The sequence below is a fragment of the Lycorma delicatula genome, chromosome 1, assembly GCF_047948215.1.
Source record: "Lycorma delicatula isolate Av1 chromosome 1, ASM4794821v1, whole genome shotgun sequence".
NCBI lineage: Eukaryota > Metazoa > Arthropoda > Insecta > Hemiptera > Fulgoridae > Lycorma > Lycorma delicatula.
The window spans coordinates 171,854,472-171,869,543 of NC_134455.1; positions in this window are offsets into that span (position 1 = coordinate 171,854,472).

Below are 15,072 nucleotides of genomic sequence, written 5' to 3' on the forward strand. Positions count from 1 at the left end.
ATGCAGGAGGTACCATGGAGGTCTACACCTGATGATTTGCACTCAGCCAGAGAGAATACCTATCCGAGGGAAGTGACAGACCTAATTATCACGAAGCGGCGTCTTCGGCGGAATTGGCAGCGTTTCAGAAGGCCAGAAGATAGGAATCTTCTTAATAGGATGGCATGGAGGCTGAAGAGGTTGTTAGTACTATAAGAGACGAGACATTCAAGGAGTACATAGGAAATCTTTCTCGCCTGAATGGGGTCGGAAGCTCCTTATGGAAGGCTGCAAAAAGACTGCAACGATCATCAGAAACGCTCCCCGCCCTACAGAGGCGTACTGGATCGTGGGCGAGTACTGACAGGGAAAAGACCTATCTGTTTGCTTCACACCTAGAGGTAACTTTTCTAGCCCATGATGCAGAGGGCCCCGGTGATATGGATGTTAACGACTTCCTTGAGATTCCGATGCCAGTCAGCTTCCCGATTAAACCGATCTCTGCAAGGGAGATACTGAAATTAGTCAACCAAGGAAGACTATTAAGGAAGGCCCCAGGCTTTGACTTAGTGACGCACAAAATGGTTGTCATACTACCCGTTTAAGGCATCGAGTACATCAGGAATTTGTTTAACGCTGTTCTGCGGACGTGTTACTTCCCAATGGAATGGAATGTGTCGCAGCTGGCGATGATGTTGAAGCCAGGGAAACCTGCACAGGAAGTTTCTTCTTACAGACCAATTAGCCTGTTACGGTCTTATCTAAATTGTTTGAGAAGATACTATGCACAGGCTTAGGCCAGTGTTGGAGAGTAAGGGCATTATTCCGGACCATAAGTTTGGGTTCAGGTTTGGCCATTCCACAATCGAACAATCCCATAGAGTCTTCAGAGTCATCAGTGGGTGTCTGTAGGTGCAGAAATTCTGCTCGGCGGTGTTCTTAGACATCAAACAGACATTTGATAAGTTATGGATACCTGGCTTGCCCTACAAGTTAAAGCTACAACTTCCTGAACCCTACTTCCTTGTCTTACGGAGTTATTTTATTTGGCATTTTGCTGAAGTGAAATGTAATGACGAGTTTTCAAGGTTCTTTGTGATTGGATCGGGTGTCCCTCAGAGCTCTATGCTGGGCCCTGTGTTGTATTCCATATTTGCTGCGGACATTCCGGTTTTGCATGACTGCATCGTCGCCACGTTAGCTGATGACACTGCTATCCTGGCTGTTAACGAAAACCCTGGCCTAGCCTCGCAGACCCTACAAATGGGATCTTGTGTGAGTGTGGCAGAAAAAGTGGAGGATTAAGGTTAATCAGGGTAAGTCGAGGCACGTCACATTTGCCATGGGGGAGATGACTGTCCCGGTGTGTACTTCGATGCTGTTTTGATCCCTCAAACGGCGACTGTGCGGTAACTGGGACTTCTATTGGATCGTCGTTTGACCTGGAAATGTCACCTGAGGATGAAGAGTAAACAGCTAAACGTAAGGTACATGGAACTTAATTGGCTGCTACGGAGGAACTCCTGCCTCACTTTATCAAACAAGATCTTAATTTACAAGACTATCCTGTGCCCAATCTGGACGTACGGGGTGGAATTGTGGGAAACGGCTAGTACTAGTAATGTGGAAATTATACAACGATTTCAGAACAAAGTAGCGAGAGTAATTTCTGAAGCTCCGTGGTTCACTTGGAATTATAAAATTCAGGATTATTTGGAGCTCCCATCGGTTCGTGAAATTGCACGACAATGCAATCTCAAATACCTGCAGAGGCTTGAGAATCATGTAAACCACTTTGCAATTAATCTACTCGATAACAGCAGAGACGTCCGAAAGTTGAAACGAACCAATGTACTCGACTTAGGATCTGCGTAACAGTTCGGAATCTTACGCCGTCAAGTTATGTGGTGTCGTATCTAATTTCTTGTTACTTCTCTTTCCTTTTCTTTTTTATTTGTTATTAATGTTTGTTCTGTGGATTATATGGTGCTGAAATTAATGGTTTGTGATTTATGACTGAGATTGAAATTTCATATTTGACTTACAACTTACTAAGTTTGCTTACAACTGTTTCTTGTGTACTACTTTTTTTGGGGGTTCCTTAAGGACCTTCTTGTCACGTGCTTTTGTCTTCAAACTTACTCATGGCTCCATAGGAGAGCCGATTGTAATTATAATTGTTATTGAGCAAAAATATTATTAAATAAATTTTTTATTATTTGAAAATCTTTTTCCATATTTTACTCTTCTTTCCATTTTTTTTTTTTAACTCCTCTTCCATATTTTAGCCTGATGTCTTGGTATAAAAAGTATCTAACAGTATAATGTTTCATCATAAATGTTAAAGGAGTTGTATAAGGATTTTTAAAGAGTAAAGGATTTTTTGAAAGAACAATTTTCACTTCCTTGAAAGTGAATCGTTAATAAAAAAAAGGGATAATTATTTGAACGCGCTCAGTTTATCTGAACTTACCAGAGCTCTTTGAAATATAGATTATTTCATTTTCCAAAAAAGTTAAAATTTTCCTTTAACTTTAAATATTGTAGGAGTTTACTTTTTTCGTATAATCAAATATGAATGAAAAATAATTGCATTACTTTTTAAAGATTTTTATTTGTCAATTATTTGGTTTAATCTTTTGTAAAAAAAACAAGAGATTAAATTTAAACTTTTATAAAGATTAATTATTAACATACCTAACCGATAAACTATGAAGAATGCACGGAATTTTCATTAAATACCGGTCGTGTTTGTACTGGAACTCTTAACATTTATTTAACATGGTGAATCATGGGTTTTTCTATAAACAAGTAAAGCTAGGTAATGTAGTCTTCATATATACGTTTTACAAATACTCCCAAAAAGAAAGTTAATAAATTTTTAAATTTATTTAGTTTCTTGTTTTTAAAGTTACGCCGTTATAAAGCAAATTCAGAAAGGCTGTAGACCTAAATGAATCATCATATTTTCTAAGTTAAGCACTTTTTTTAATTAAATTATAACTATTCCTTTTCAAAGTACGCATTCAGATCTGAAATTCATATCTCAAAAATCAAATATTTATTTACCAGCTATAATAACGGTTACTCGATTATATATATATATATATTTTTTTTTTTTTAATTTAGGCTATGATTTTCACATTGGTTGAATAAGTAGTTAACAATCTGGAATCTGCAAAGTATTAAATTTTTCTGAATTGTAATTTCCTTTAGAAAGAGTAATTAATTTTGTCATCAATTTGTTCTTAATAAGCCATTTGATTTTTAATAGAAGAGAAAATGTGTTTCCAAAAAAATAAACGAAATATTAAGTTAAAATTAACCTATAAAACTAAATTTGAGAGTTTATAAAACTTTTCGATACATGTATAAAATTATAATTATTAATTTTATGAAATGTTACAAATCTTCACCACGATCTTAAACGATTGACGGTTCTGGTACTTAAAAAAAAAATAAAGATCACTTACAAGTGGCACACTCATTCGTAAGAATACAAGCATTCCTCGCGAGCCTTAGTATGGAAATGAGGGAAAAAGCAACTTCCAGCTCACTTTTCACTAAGTATATATGCAAAGGTATATACTTTAAATGCTGGTATATTCGGTTAATCAGTAAATAATAGCTATTTTTAATAAAATGATTTTATTTAAAGGCATTTACTTATTAAGCCTAGCTGTTAGCTATTAGTGTATCTGTTAGCTGTTAACAGCTATTAGCTGTTAGGCGTAGTAAAATAAATGAGGAGACAATTTGTTAGGTTCGACTTCTTCACATAACCAAATATAATTTTGAATTCCAGCATATTAAATCTACCAAAATATAATTGATGTTTAGTGCTATACATGATACCTTTACACAACTTCAATAAGTTTATCTTACGGATTAGCTTATGGTTAACGAGAAAATATGTGTTTAATACACCTCAATGGGAATAAATCTAACCATCATTGATGATGCTTCATGATTAACGTACTCATTTAAATGATGATTAATTTAAATCAGTACGTAGAATATTTAAACTACCTCTACTCATATTTGCTGTTTTCATTTTTCACTCACACTTATGAGAGAATTAAAAGGAGTATGAAGTCATCAAAGATTTTATTTACTTGATGACATGTTCATTATTGATGGTATACCGTAGAAATGAAGTATTGTTATTGAATAATAATTGCGAAGACTTATTGTTTCATTATTTAAATATTATTTTAGTAAATTATGGAGACTTCAAATATGCATAAGAAAGGTAAACAAAAATATCCAGTTGCGAATACAGTACTATCAAAACTAACCACGATAGATTTATCATAACAACCTTCGATTTAAGAAGAAAGAAATCCAGTAACCACAAACGAATTACTAATTCTCGTAAAATGGATTTTTTTTTTTTAATGAAATCATGTCTTTTACTTGTTTGCTAGATAGTGTATAAATTTGTAAGTAACTCATCTTATGAATAGCTGCTAAATATGCACTTTTGTGTTAATTTTATTTTTTTATGTGATACAGTTTATTCGTATGATTATATGGACTATAGAATAAGAAATAAAATAAAATTTTACTAATAACAATAAATATCTGTAAGCCATAACGTTCATTCAAGGGTAATCGAGAACTGTACTTAATTGGATCTTATTAGAACGGTGTATAATAGAAGTATAAAACGAAATTGAATACCGTAAAATAGTTCTGGAAGATACATCTTCTACTTTGATTACGGTATTAATTATTCAGAACTTGTAAACAGTACATGTATTCCATGTTTTAGTAAAATTTAGTTGTTTAGCCTTAGGCTTAGAGTAAATTGGAAACTTTGATGAGTAATTATTTTGTTGACATAATGGAAAACGTTGTTCTTAATGGAAGTACTGGCACTAACAACAACTATTTAGTTGTATCAATTAAAAAGTTACAACGTGGCCAATTTTGTAGACAACTAAATTGCTGTTGGCAGGAATAGAAAACACAGATTTGGTCTCATTAGCACAAAAGTTTAATTATATCGCTGTTTTATATCATTAGTATCAGATGCTACTCGTATTATCAGTTGCTACTCTTTCGCAGGCTTTTTGAGATATTTTTTTATTCAGTAAAAATAATTTTAATGAAAGTAAAAAAAATATATATATACAAATAGGCGCAGACGTAGTACATTCAGATAAAAAAATTGAAATAATTACAGAGAAACGTTTGTTAAACGTTGATTTTTTTTCCTTATGAAGAAATATGAAAAAATGTCTTAATTGGTTCAGTCAATTTTTACTAGTATCATAGCTTGTATATGCGCTTGTGTATTTTTATTGTTACCATTTAATTAACAATTCCCTCTATTTACTCAACATCATTAAAAGCATTTTATTTAGATATAACAAGCCAAGTTATCTGCATTCTGCAAAAAGGTTTTGCATGGGTCTCAGGATACAAAACGTTTAACATTCTGTACAAAACTTTTAATTTTTTCTAATTGGTGTTTAATTACTTATAAATACCTAAATTAAAAATCTTATATCAAAGTTCGCTTCTTCTATAGAAAATACCTAAGTTCGATTTGTGATTTCTCTGGTAAATAAACTTATTGAAATATAGATGAATTGCAGACTCACGGAACCGGAGAATCTCCCTTGAGAACTGGTCTCTTTTATACGAAAGATATTTCAAACATAAAATCAGTAAGAGCCTTGAGATATACACGAATTCTTTTATCCCTGTAAGCTATGTTCACATGCCCTTCTAGAGTAAGAGGAAAAAAGAAATTTCCTTACTAGCAATATGTTACATACATATTTATCCATAACGTGTAAACAAAATCGGAAAATTCTTTCATTGAAAGTATAAAATAGCATTACAATTGTTTATTTACTTCGTATTTTCAACTTTTTTATTTGCACCGGAATAAATGAAAATTATTCGGTTTGATGTTTATATTTCGAATTCATACTAATATGACAATTATAGCAGTTATTATTTCGTAATTGCATTGAAACCGTGCTAATTCGATGTAAACAAAATATCAAATATAAGAATCATTTTCTATTACACAAAATTTATTTCAGTAATTAATTTGAAATATTCTTAAAGTCCATAAAATAGAATAGAAAAAGAGAGGGTTTTGTTTTTATTAAGTAAGCCTATTAATGAAATGACAATTTTACGCCTTCACAGTTAGCAAGAAATAAACGTTTAACTTACTTTTAAGTTAAGTTTTTTAAATTTGATGAAAGAACTTTAAACATTTTTTTTTTTTGTTGAAAATTATATAATATATTTATTACTCAATAAATTACATAAATTAAAAAAGGTTATTGAAATATAGAAATTTGATTAATTAAATGAAACATATAATAGGGTATCACATTATTATATGGTTGTAAACATCATATGATACAGAAAATAATAAATAGTAATTTAAAAAACAATTAAAATATTTAATGATTAAACTAATAAATTAATAATTAGTCACATTTTGTTTTTTATTCCTCAGATTATCCTGAATAAGATTTGATACATTTGGTAAATGACTTTTGGTAATGTAAACCAATTTAATCGGATACATATTAACACTTATTTCCTTTGGTTCACCTAGCAAACTAAAGAATCAAAAGAACTATTCTATACTTTTTAATAGTTCAGATTTGATTCAACAGTTTTCTAACGTTTGCATTTCTTTAAAAAAAATATAAAAAAATATGTAAATTAAATTTTTCTTGTTTGTGCGAAAATATAGGATGAATGTACATAGGATGAAGGATATGTATATAGGATGAAAGTATAGAATGGATGTATAAAGGGCCAAAATATCATAAATCGAACATGACAAGATACATTCCTCTGCTTAGAGTAACCATGTTGTAATGTTTATCTATATTCGGATTTTCTAAATTTTAACTGCTGATTCTCGGATTACTTCTACCAGATGTAGTTCCATACCACTAGTTGATTATTTTTTGCTTTTAACTTGGCGCTGAGTTAATTGCCTTAGCGTCGTATAAATAAAAACAAAAAAAAAGCTAATTATTATCGTCGCGATGACCTCTCTATATGACCTCTATGTTCTTCGTACCTTTTACGTACATAAATTTTATTTTCTATTCTATGAAAATTTGTTTATAAATAGCAATATTAAATAAAAATTTAGGCGAATGTGTGGGAAAGTTTTACTTTTAGTGTACGTTTAACAAATCCTTTTTAAAATTTTCTTAACTCTTTCGGGAAAATGGAAATTTAAAACATCCAAAAGAATAAATTACTAAAACAAAACAGAAACGTAAGATTCAAACAATACATTTAACTGTTCATAAAAATATTTACTACATTGATCTTGCTTAATTTCAGTATCAGTTTTTAACTAAAATTCTACTCATCGATAACTTTTAAATAATAATATAAAGCAATAATAACATGTAAATAATCTTTACTAATTAAATAATTTTATAACCAATTAATAAAATGTAATTTTAAAATAAAAAATATAAAAAAATAAGCCTATTTAATTAAATTGTCCATTCAGTACGTACATATAATCTGGAATACAAGGATTGGAGGAAATTTAGAATATTTTTACAATATGCACCAAAGTAATATTTATCGCTTCATAAATATTAGTCTAAAAACTAATCTGATAGTTTTATTCATTCAAGCACTGGACCTTGAAAAAATGTAACGACCGGTACAAATACCTGTTATAACAGAATCATTTAAAATGCGATAGCTGAAAATGGTTTATAAGAATATTAATGCCACAATCTTTACCATACAGGTAAAAATAATGAAAATAACAGAATAACAATTTTATAATAATAACAAGAGAAACAACAATAACAATAAATAAATAAATATATATATATAAAATATTTTCATAAAATTGCAATCATTCAATAATTTAAAAGGGCTAACGGAATGGCACTGGGGTCCTGTTTTACAAATTATATTTTAGAGAGATATTGTTTAATTACGGCTAAAATTAGCTTGTAATTTCTTAATTACATTTGCAATAAAACAATCTGAAAAATTTAGATTAATATTTAAATGAAACGTATGATGAATAGTTTTTTTTTTACCTCAGAACCACCTTTAGGTATTACTTCAGAGAATGAGATAAGATGTTTGATTTGATAGTACTACTTCATAATTTTTCTCATGTTATGAAGATATACTTGTATATATAATAATAGTGTTGAGTTAACGAAACCACTATTATAAAGGAAATTATACCACAAGTAAGTGGTAACTTAAAAAAGTTTAAAGTTTAAAAAAAAAATAAATCGGTTGTTCTCTCAACCTGAAGTACAGAAAAAAATTCTATTTCTATTTATCATTAAAACATTATTAGAAATTCGTAGTGAATTCAGACGTAAGATAAGACACAAAATCTATTATCTCCCTCTACTCAATAAACATAATTTTTCTTGTACTTGTTTATCATTTTTTCTCTCCTAAAATTTAAATGTTATCTTTCAAACTTTATTCAGAAAATACAATCTGAGAAATTTAAACTCCGAAAAATTCGTGACGAGTAACCACAATTACATTCAACATATACAATAAAAGTGATGTTCATAGATTCATACTGACGTTACGTAAAGTTCTAGGATATGCAAATTGTTTCAGAAAAATTATCTTGAAAATTTATTGAATGAGAAAATGGAGAATTCCATCACGATGAAAGGCATCTGCCATAAATCGTAAAATTGCAATGATCTACACAATTTTAGGAATAGATACATTAATCAGTGTTTTATAAACCATGTTTTATGCTCAAATAGAAGATGTAATCCAAATATCTTTATCACGTCACGTTTTGGAGTTATCTTCAGTTAAAAATCACCATTAAGTAACTTTTTTACTAATAATAGAAACGATATGTAATCATGTACATTTTGTTGTAAACATGCGTATTAATAAACTACGAGTGTGAGTATTGTAGAATAAATAAAAGCTGTATAAAATATATGGCATTACCCTATCCACAATTTAACTAATGAATCATCCTAGAATAAAAGCTCTCTCTTTGAAAACATTCAATCATTCAGTGCAGCTAAAACCATTAATTGATAAATTGTGCAAGTTGAGTATGTTATTGTCCGTTAGTTTTTCTAGTTAATCAATTTCAGTTGATTTTCAAAAATAAACTAATGAAGTTTCAATTTTTTTTTACGTCAGCTTTTACCTACAAAATAGCCGGGAGACGTGTTTGTATAGAAATTCATCAAATGTGTTTTTTCATATTTGTGGGGAGTTCAATAAATAGAGTCAGGGCAATTTCAAAGTTCATAAAAACGGCTTATGAGTTTTAATTCAGTTCTCCACAGGATGAAAATCCCTGGGGGCCCTATCTAACGTGTATTAGGTGTTGTTTTAAACTCACGGATTACAAGTGAAAAAGGAGAATTTTTTGGTGCAAAGCAACAAATCATTATGACAACTTTAAGGAATGGAATCTATTGATGGATAAAGAATATCATAATTTCATATTTTAGAAAGGGAATTAAAGATTTGATTAAATATTTCACTATGAAAGATCTGCTGTGTTCCTGTTGTGATATAGAAGGATTTGATGGCTTATCTGGATATTGCATATAATGTTAATGATTGGCGATTATTCATTGATTCATAAAAAAAAAACTTAAAAGCAATGCTGCTGTATAATTCAGTAGCGCATGCTGTTGAAATGAAAATGACATATGAAAGTATGTAGTTAATTTTGAAAGAAGTCAAACACAATGTTCATTTATGGCGTGTCTGTTACGACCTCAAAGTTATTGGTAACTAAACTTATTTGGGTAAGAGGCACTTTCACTCCTGGTCAAAAAATATTAAGTAAATTCCTTAAGTCAACCCTCTGCATGTTACTTTGCACCTTTGCACATAAAATTAGTGTTAATGAAGAATTTTGTTAAAGTACTAAATAAAGAAGTAGAAGGATTTATATATTTAAGAAAATTGTTTCTTAATTTAAGTTAAACTAAATTAAAAGAAGGAATATTTGTTAGACCTCAAATTATAAATTACTCGATGATGAAATTTTGACATAAAGTTGAATAACGTATAGCTAGTGACATGAACGTCGCTGTAAATAAATGTATTTAATAATGTATTCCGTGGTTTTCTTGGAAATAAAGCAGAATATAGACTTTTTAGTACAAACTCTTTTGTTGAACTATACATTTAGCCTGCTGGATGTCATTAATAATTAATTTTTAGAACTATCATCTTGACTTTTTGGCACCAAATTTGGGTGCTGTGAATGATGAGCAGGATACACTTTCACCTGGATAATTGTAAATAGAGCAGCGTTACCAAAGTAGATGGGACGAATCGAAGATCAGCGATTACTGTTGGTTTCTACAAAATGACAACTCTATTGTACACAAAAGGGAGAAGTAATTTATTGGTTCACTGACTTAAGTTACCAAAAATTTTAGGTAAATGGTATACGTTATAGTAATATTCTACAATATTTTTATTTAATAATCAAAATGAAATATGAGCATTGAAAATGTACATAACGCATTACAAAATGTATTATATCTATAAAGTTGGTCACTTTCAAAATTTCATATTATTTAGCAATTTCTGAAGTATATAAAACAATATAATAAGTGAGGTAGAAAAACTGACATCAGTTTTAGATCCAGTTCAAAAATATAATAAAATTATTTTATTGGTGATTTGTTCCGTAAGCCTTTTCAAATTTGTAGACTAGTGTAATTTTTTGGAATTCAAACACTGAGCACAAAAGATTATTAATCAAAAAAGCATCAAGCATGTGTTTGTGTATTCTATAAATTTCAATCATATCTAGACGTACTTTTATGTTAAGAACAAAAATGTATATGTCCTCATTTGTACTATGAGAGAAGTATAACCACGTATGGATATGATGTAAAAAAACTGAATATTCTATTTCATAATTAATATATTGTAAAGTTATTCTCTGTATGATTTTACATGAGTTAAAACATCAATGCACATAAGAGCTGTGACACGAAAATAAATATTTAGATAAAGTAATTTAAAAGCCTAAGTTTTGTAAGATTATCAGGATATGTTGTAGAGATAAGTATGGATAAATAGTACTACAAAATACGTAAAGTTATTCTGAACTCTATGATTTTGAAATATTCTACGGAATATTTTCTACGGAGCCGGGTATTCATCATATCTAAAACTAATTATTTTTAATTCTTTTTCACGAAAACTTTAGAATATCACTAGGAAACGTACTAAAATGTATTTAAAGATAGGTAGATATGGCCATATTATAAAAATATTATGTTAAAGGGTAAAAATAAAAATATTACGGCAATCTTGTAACCCGAATATTTAGTAATGTTACTATAATTTAGTTCAAAATGTCTAGGACGAAATAAAAAATAGCAAATATAAAATATGCATCAATATGCATATTATATGGGTACCATCTGTGTTTGTCTAAAATCGTTATTATTGTAAATACAGTATTTTAATAATTTAGAGAATTTAATACATAGAGTGTAATGAATTTTGACATGGAACTGAAACTCTAAAATTTATTTATTATCTATTAATTTAAAGCGTAGATTTTATTTTAACAATATAACAAGAACCTGGAGGAGAGGGATAATTTAAAAAAACGAAATATAACATTAGGAAAACATATCAATTAAATTTAAGAATAATAATAATCTACCTTTGTGAGGAGAAAAAATATTAATGAATAGGAAGCAGAAATCTTTAATGCAACTTTGAAACGGCAAATATTTTATAAAAACTCATAAAGCTGAAAACTTACATCTAAATCAAAAATACTCACTCCATTGGAAAACATTCTCCCATATAACTAAGTCGAAGATTCAAAGTTGCCAAGAGGAATAAAGGAAGAGACAAAGTAGCCGCAATTCCACAAATTCGTGATCTTTTACATTAATTTTCCTTTGATTTTATCGTGCTTCACAAAATAGCATCAGTAAATTACGTTTTAACTTCTATACCTTATAGATATTTATAAAAACTTCTACACAAAAGCATCATAATACTTTGTAAAAAAATAAAAAATAATAATTCTATCTCTAATTTAAATTTATAATTAAGCAAAATAAAAACCGAAAGAGAAGTATCCATTGAAATCATTAAGTAATATTTACATTACTTAAATAAGTAATGCAAATATTAGAATTATTTTGGTTATTACCAGTAGCATCCTACAGAAATGAATTATTAATTATCTGTATCATAATGATAAATCTGTATCAAGCCTTCACTTTTGTCCTCAGTTTATCCAGCCTCTGAGGAGGCCATTAGCTCTTGTAAGTGGGAGGGGGGGCATTAGCCGCTAGCAATTGTTAATAAATACAATCACTAACAAACGTTTATCATCTGGATTGTGAATATCAGAATTTTTGAATCACTGAATATCGACTATAGGCATTTCTTAGATTTTCTAGAACTTTTAAAGAGGTAAATTTATGTATCTTGTTTTAGTAGCTTACACTTTAATCTCACTGTTCCTTAGTTTTTTGTTTCTCTTTTCCTGATATAAAGTACTTAACATTTGTAACTTCCTATAAATGACATTCATATCTTGATGTTCTTTGTTTTATTGTTTACCTCATTATTCCACAACTTCCAATATTGCTGAGTTCATTAGTTATCTTTATTTCTTGGACATCCAAGATATTTTTATGAAAACATTCAAATTTTTCTTAATGTAATATGTCATTTTATACCCTCCATAAAGATCAACATTCAAAGTGTTTACAAAACGTTACCAAGTGTGCTTATGCCCACATATTTTAAAACTTTAGTAAGTTTAATTTGATTGTATAATCTTTATTGAATTTATTATTTCTCTGCATACGTTTAATCTTCTTTCTGAAACCATCATTTTATTCCTAATTTCGTCGTGTAATATTTGAGGCCATTCCGGTTAGGAAATTTCTTTTCCTACAAATTGATTTATTTGCTGCTTTATTAAAAATGCACTACAGAATCCCCATTATCATTGAATATCAGTACTAAAAGGTACTTTTAGCTAATTTTCTAAGTTACAGTATTAAAAAATGGTTTGTAAACTTATATATTACCAGTCATTGATAAATTTCACTAATTTAATCTTCAATCTAAGAACAATTAATTTAATAAAATTATGCTTGAAACAGTACAAAAATATTTTTATCTATTTAGATATTTACTTAAAAATAGGATCATCCAATACTGACTGATTCTTTTTTCAAATGGGATTGAATACTATGAATAAATTTTAGCGCGTGTTTTATTAGCATACCAAAGAATTATAGCACTACAAATCTCATTAAAATTTAGATTATTAAAAGTAAAAAAATCAAAACTGTATTAAAAAATTCAAGCTTTGTAAATATTTCTTGTTGTTTTCTCCACCTAATTTTCCACCTACTGCTGGATTTGAGTTTGTGTGTCTATAGGCAAATGCAATTACCGATACCGGCTTGCCAAGCCTGACGTAACTGTAAATCAATAAATATAAATTTACCGGTAAACACGTAAGTGGAACAAACTCGGTTTGACCACTCTTGAGATGTGCGGTTAACTGAAACCCAACCATTAAAGAGCATATCAAAGAAGCATACGGTAATACATAAAAAAAAAACATAATGGAGGGTGTCTTTTCCTATGGGATCAGGATGCCTCACCATACTGGCTTAAAAATGAAGTAAACCAAGTAAATGAATAAATTTTTCATTTTACTAAAATTTTTATTCAAATTCTAATTTCTAATCTAATTCTAATTCTTCAAATTCTAATTTCTATAAAGAAACTTTTATTAATATTTTGAAATCTTATCAACAAAGGTATTTTATTTGTATTTTATAAAGCATCAGATATATTCCTCAGCGAAGAGTAAATTTACAAATTTTTTTAAGGATTCACCCATTTTAAAAGTCTAACATTGTTTAATACTTTCTTTAGACAATACAAGTAAATTTTTAAAATTCTGACTAAAATTGTCAAAAGAAAAATAATTATTATTAATTTTATCCCTAGGATAGGAGTTATATTTTAACAGTTAAATGTTTAACTAAAATACTCGCCACATCGGTATAGCTTTATCTACATGAATTTCACAATATCATATTAAATTTGTAATATCATTTTTACTTACGTAAATTCAGTCCACTAAGTTTAGCTTAAAACAAATTTATAAGCTAATGATTGCATTAATTTGTTACAGTATTAAAATACATATATACATATATATATATATATATATACATTTTATTTTTTCAGTCATAAAATTTTAAGCTCAGTCTTAAAAAAAAAAAAAAAAAAAAAAAAAAAACATTAATTTCAGCACTATATAGTCCACAAGAACAAACAATAATAACAAAGAATAAAAAAAAAAAACAAGAATAAGAAGAAATAGAAGTAACCAAGAAATTAGATATGACACCACTTAACTTGACGGTGTTAGATTCCAAACTGTTACGCTGATTCTAAGTCGAGTACATGGATCCGTCTCAACCGTCAAACGTCCCCGCAGTTATCAAGTAGATTAATTGGAAAGTAGTCTACATGATTCTCAAGCCTCTGAAGGTATTTGACACTGCGCTACCGTGTAATCTCACGAACCGACGGGAATTCCAGATAATATCATGGCGGTTCGGCAATCTCCCTAGCTAATTTCTTCTGGTACTGTTGAACAATTTCACATTATTAGTACTACCTATTTCCCACAACTCTACACCGTACATCCAGATTGGGCGCAGGACAGTCTTATAAATTAAGATCCTGTTGGATAAAGTGAGGCTTGAGTTCCTCGGTAGCAGCCAATCAAATTCCCTGTACCTTGCGTTCAGCTGTTTCCTCTCATCCTCACGTGATACTTCCAGGTCAAACGCCGATCCAGGTGAAGTCACAAGTACCACATAATCTCCGTTCGGAGGATAAAGATACCAGCGAAGTTCACACCAGGACAGTGACCTCTCCGCATGACGAATGTAACATGCCTCGATTATTTACATTGATTAACCTTAATCGACCACTTTTTCTGCCACGCGCAGACACGGTCTAGTGCCATTTTTAGATCTGGTGATGCTAGACCAGGGTCTTTATTTATGGCCAGGATAACAATGT